The sequence below is a fragment of the Sus scrofa genome, chromosome 5 (genome assembly GCF_000003025.6).
Source record: "Sus scrofa isolate TJ Tabasco breed Duroc chromosome 5, Sscrofa11.1, whole genome shotgun sequence".
In the NCBI taxonomy this organism is placed as follows: Eukaryota; Metazoa; Chordata; class Mammalia; order Artiodactyla; family Suidae; genus Sus; species Sus scrofa.
The window spans coordinates 92,192,464-92,198,384 of NC_010447.5; the positions used below are offsets into that span (position 1 = coordinate 92,192,464).

The 5,921-nt window shown below is 39.6% G+C and overlaps 1 long non-coding RNA gene across 1 annotated transcript; it reads left to right on the forward strand.

The window, feature by feature from the left end:
- Positions 206-1,007, forward strand: LOC110260798. Its single transcript, XR_002344261.1, has 2 exons — positions 206-271; positions 336-1,007. It is a non-coding gene; the product is annotated as an uncharacterized LOC110260798 (long non-coding RNA).

Consider the following 5,921-nt stretch of genomic DNA (forward strand, 5'->3'; position numbering starts at 1 on the left):
TTGGGGTTCCGGCCAAGCCGGCGGCTCCTCAATCTCGGGGTAGATATGAGGAGAGGGCTTGACTTTTTCAGCCGAGTGTTTGTTTTTCTCTCCAAGAGCCAGAATTCGGGGACCTGGCTTTCTTGGCTTATTCAGCCAAGGTTTAACCCATGGCGGAGGATTCTCTGCCAAATCTTGCCACGTAAGGATATAGGGCTCCTGATCGGGATGAGAGCCGGGTCCAGTCTGAAAAATAATTGCTTTAACAGCCAGGATAATCTCAGAATTAAAGGTCCCCTCTGATGGCCATCCAACATCAAATGTCGGCCATTCAGAGACACAGAAAGTCTGCCAAGGTCCCTTCTTAACCTGAACTGACAAATTATGAGCCCTGGATTTAACTTCAGTCCAATGGTCGAGAGTCAAACTAAGAGGGGTCGTCACCGTCTGTCCCATATTAAAACTGTAGACAAGGACGCACAAGACAAAGACACACAAAACAGAAACCAACAGATCCAGACACACGCGACCCGTCCGCGTCTTCCACAAGCAGGCAAAAGAGTCGGACGGCCGCGGAGGGGGAAGCTTTCGCTTCAACAACAGAACTCGGTCCTCTGACCGACAGAAGGAGACCACCAGGCGTCCCTGGCTCTCCCCACCTCCCGGGGCGTCCCCCAGGGTGGCAGCCTGTGATCCTCCTAGCACGTCTGCTGATCACAGTCCCCCAGTCCTTACGGTCTGAGAGGACAGCTGCAAACCGAAAGCGCGCATCACCGAAAACAGACACTCAGAACAGAGACGCCAGCCGACACACACACTCACACGTTCCAAAGGGGATCCCTTTACCTCCAAGTCGGTTCTCGGGTGTGAGGGGTAGTCGCGGGTTTCCCGGCCAACGCACCAAACTGAAAGGCCAGTCGAGTTAAAATCCCTCTCGTCCTGACTCGGAAGAGGCGACACCCCAAATCACTCACGAGAAGCGGTCTTGATGCAAACAGCAAGAGGATTTTTATTCCGAGCGCGCTGGGGCCCACAGTCGTACGCCACGCAGGGGTAGAGGACTGCGGCCCCGAGTGTGGAGTCGGGACAGCTTTTATGGGGTTCACAACAAAGCCCGCGCTTTTACAAACTAATCATTTTTAAAATATCGCAAACCAGTCAATTCAAAACTTCGAGAGCCCGCGCTTTGTGGACCAATTAATTTTAAGTTGTTCTGGAGTTACATGTTTGTGCCTGTCTCTGGGTGGGGGAGACATATTGTCACCAAGATATATTTATCAGGATTTTCAACATTTTGTGGCACGCCCGATCTTACTGGGGTCCGTTAGGCAATTGACTTCTCCTCTTTTTATCTTATGCAAGCAGGTTTACAGAAGCCAAACAAGCAGTTAGGAGCAGTTTCAAGAAGTTTCAAGCATAGAGGCACATACTCAGGGGCCTGTTTTTCCCCTTCCACAAAGTTTTGTACAGAGCAGAAAGCAAGCCCTAAAACAGCAAAAAGTATGATCTTTTACCTATAGGGAACAGGGTCTGGAATTCGAGGGCATTTAGAGCTTCTTATTAACTTCCTGGGTTCTGGGAGAGTCAGGTTGCATTTTCATCCTTTCAGAACATGTATAATGGGAGTAAGAAATTGAGGACTTCAGAGATGGAACAACACACATGAGCGCTGAATACCACAGTATCTGTTCATTTTATAGATAATCTAGCATATAATCCCTTTATTTTATTAGTGAAAGTAAAAGATGTATAAAGCCTATCTGACTTGCTCAAGATCACAAAGCTGATTGTGGCAGTATTAAAAACTGGATAGCTTTGCTAATAGGAATCCTTTACATTAAAACAGTAAGGTAAACATCTGTTTACTGTGCTCAGAGATCAAAATTCTCCATGCTTAGGTCAATTTATCAGTGTCATCAGTCATTCAATGAACACTTATCTGAACCCCTTTCAAGTATATTTGTGTTTTCCTAAATGAAAGGATATGATGTCTTAGATTTTCTTCAAAATAATATAGTATGGGTTTTGTGGAGAGAGGGTGGGGATATAGAGGAAAGAAGATTGGTGATGGATACATATGAATTTATTGTAACATTCTCTTTGATAGAAATCCAGATATTTTCATAATAATTATATATATTTCTCTACGTATTTTAATGTTATTTAGGCTATTTCTCACCAAATAGTAGAGATCTGTGGAAATAATCTTAAATTAAGCATAATCCCCAAATTCTATCTTCCCGGCTTTCTTCCCCCATAACAGACCCTATTGTATCCATCTTTTCAAAATGTCACCGGACATAGAAACAACATTAATTTCTTCTTATTTGGGGTATTTGTCTTCATTTTTCTGCATGTTTCAGATTTTCCAGCTGTGGGGGGAATAAAGCACACATTTTCTACCCATTCTTAAGGCAACTGTGAGATGTGAGGGTTACTGGAGATGAAAGCACTTTGCAATCTGTGAAGGGTTAAAACAATGTTACTGGTAATCGCTCTAATTGGTTTTCTTTCTGTTTTATCTCACACAGCCGCATATGCAATTAAAGCTCTTGTTAATCAGTGTGGATGTTGATCAGATGTCTATAGTAATGCACTAAATCAGTGGACTTCTGATAATGACTTTCATTTAAATTATATGAACTTTGGTAAGTTCCATATCTGCATTTGAACAGTCTTTGTTACACCTAGACTAAAATGTAAAAAAAAAAAAAAAGAAAGAAAAAGAAAACACTATTTTATTAGATTTAGAGTGTGACTCGTGACTCATTTGAATTCAGAAACATTTATTTTTTTTTAGTCCTTGGGTGTTTTCGGCTAGTTGGAAGTTTGGAGGCCCTCTATTAAAGATCATCATTCACAGGAAAGAAAACGCTAACATTTGTTTGAATTCCATTTTCTATTATAATTTTTGTTCCCAGAAGCTCAGGTACCAGTTTTTAATGCGTTTTTCATATTTTGAGAGAAATTTCTAAATTACCTAAAGTCTACTGTCAAGGAAAGAAAGTGAAATACCATTTCATGGATTTTCCAGTTTTCTTTCTAAATAGCCATTGTTCCTTTATGGAATCTAACTGAAATAAAAGCTATTCTAAAATGATGCAGTGATATAATTATGACAATCCACTTTCATCACCCTCAATGCCTGATATAATGTAACATGAAGAAGAGCCCTAATATGTATTTCACACTGAAATCACTTACTTCTAAATTTAAAAACACTAAGATAATTATTATTAAAATTCATATTTTAAAATGTCTGAATTCATATGAGGTAACAAATGTAACTCTAGTAAGGGAGATGAAATGGAGTCAAAATAGTAAGACAGTGTCAAAGTTAGATTATTCAACTCACAATTAGCTCCCAAAAGGGAGTGGGATTTTTTTTTAAACCTAAATTAAATAACTGACTGATTCGGTTCACACCTAAGAGTTACTGCCTAAAAGTTTTTAAAAAGTTAATACACTTTAATACTTTGCAATCTTGTAATTCATTTTTAAATCTTATTTAAATATTTTAATATACCAAAAATAACACATGATAGACACATAGGTTAATGTATTTCATACGTGTGTATCTCATCTTTAAAAACTAAATATAGCTAACAACCAATCGTCTCCCACCACCCTATGGAAGTACTTTCCTGGAAGTAACCATAGGCTAATAACAGGCTGGACCCTCTCTGTGCACAATTTTTTTTTTTTTTTTTTTTTGTCTTTTTAGGGCTACACTCACAGCATATTGACATTCCCAGGCTAGGGGTCAAATCGGAGCTGTAGCTGCTGGCCTACACCACAACCACAGCAATGCCAGATCCGAACCACATCTGTGACTGCCATCACAGCTCATGGTAACACCAGATCCCCAACCCACTGAGTGAAGCCAGGGATGGAATCCATGTCCTCATGGATGCTAGTCAGGTTTGTTTCCCTGAGCCACGATAGGAACGCTCTCTCTGTGCACATAGAGATATTATTTATATCATTCACAGTCATGTTACATTGTGTGTGCTTTAAATTAATGATTTTACATTATACACAAGCAATTCATTTTCTCAGTTCTCCAAAATCATCAGTAAAATTGTAATAAAGTCAGATGACAATTTTAGCTAAGTCTATTCATAGAGTACGTTTAGAAAAAAGCTCCCTTTTTTATCATCGGAAGATATTTGAGAACATGAAACAAGGTTATAAACATTCACATTCATGATACTTACCAGGAGCCAAACCTTGTAGCTTTCACAATCTAGTAAGCAATTACTCACTCCTCGGCTCTGTTCCCTCTGAAGAAACATGAAGGTAAAGGAGAAATGCATTAGTGTGAGAAATTATTAGGATTCGATACAATAGGGATGTATCTAAGCCAGTGACTTAGCATCACTAAATTCATTTCTTTATTTATTCTCTGAACTAGTAAAATGAGTGTCTGGGGAGAAGTGGATCTTACACCTGCTTCAATCAGTTTCATTATATAACTGAAAAAAAAGGAAAGCAGGGAGATGAGTTTACCAATTACAGACTGGTACAATGCAAATGTTCTTTGGAAGTCAATTATTTGGAATTTGACAGATATGTTCCCATAGATACAATGTTATACAAAATGGTTATTATCCATTCAGCACAGAAAAAGTCTATTTAATTCCTATCATGAGTCTGAAATTTAGAACTCTATTCAAAGTACAAAAGTGCCACCAAAAAAAAATCAACGATGTATGATAACTAATTTGAGTTTGGGGGCACACTTAAACACCCTGGCAACAAGGGGTCAAGAACTATCCACAAGCTCTGTCTGTCTCTACCGAGCATCTCCAGATACAAATCCTGGTAGTGATTGACAGCACTTGGGGTTAAGGATCCAGCAGGTAACTTGAATTAGCTGGGACGGTCAAGCCTTTGATGAAAAAGGACCTGAGGAAAACATCAAAGAAGGCTACAGGAGAAAAAGCCTAAGGAATTACAAGTCTCGGGAATCCCTCATGCCTTGTGCCTCCATCTCGAAACAGTTTACCAGTCACTTCCTTCCTCTTATTTCACTTGCTTTAGGAATGTCCCTGATGTTCCCTATTTCATTCTTTCATTCTTCCTTCTGACCAATGTTTCCCATTTTCTCTTTCATTGGAGGAAAGAAATCAGTCTGATTTCTGTGGCCTGTTGACAGGGTCAAATCCAAAAGCCATTTGGCCAAGTTTCTGTGAATGAAGGGCCTCAAATTTTGACTTCTACTTCATCACCAAATAAGTTTTTGCGTACAGTCATTGAGAATACATTAAAAGGATCAAAAAATGGTATTCATAGATCTTTATTTGTTAAATTTAAGCATTCAAAATACAGCACCATATTTTGGAGTTCCCTTCGTGGCTCAGCAGTTAACAAACCTGACTAGGATCCATGAAGATGTGGGTTCGATCCCTGGCCTTGCTCAGTGGGTTAAGGATCTGGCATTGCTGTGAGCTGTGGTGTAGGTTGCAGACTTGGCTCAGATCCCACATTGCTGTGGCTGTGGCATAGGCTGTGGCATATGGCACAATTGTGGCCCTAAAATAGCAAAAAATAAATAAAATAAAATATAGTGTTGTATTTTTAATATTGTCTTCTACATCCTTGGTTTTTTTGCATTTGGATTTCAAATGTATGCCTGAAGATGGATTCTTTCTTAACTCTGAGAAGGCATTCCCACACCCCACCACTCCTAAAGACAAAAAGAATTGCTCCTTTGAACTTTATTTTTGTAGTGATAATGTTCACCCTCCTCTTATTTTAATTTTTTTGAAAGACAAACTCCTGGCATGAATGCTGTTCATGAAGGCTACCCATTGCTTCTCCTCTTGCACCTGGAAAGATATCCCTAACTGATGTGGATGCTCTTTCTTGCTGAGACTATGTATTGGTCGAAGCCCCTCTAAGCATAACATTCCAAGGAGTGAGTCACTAACAGTTTATCA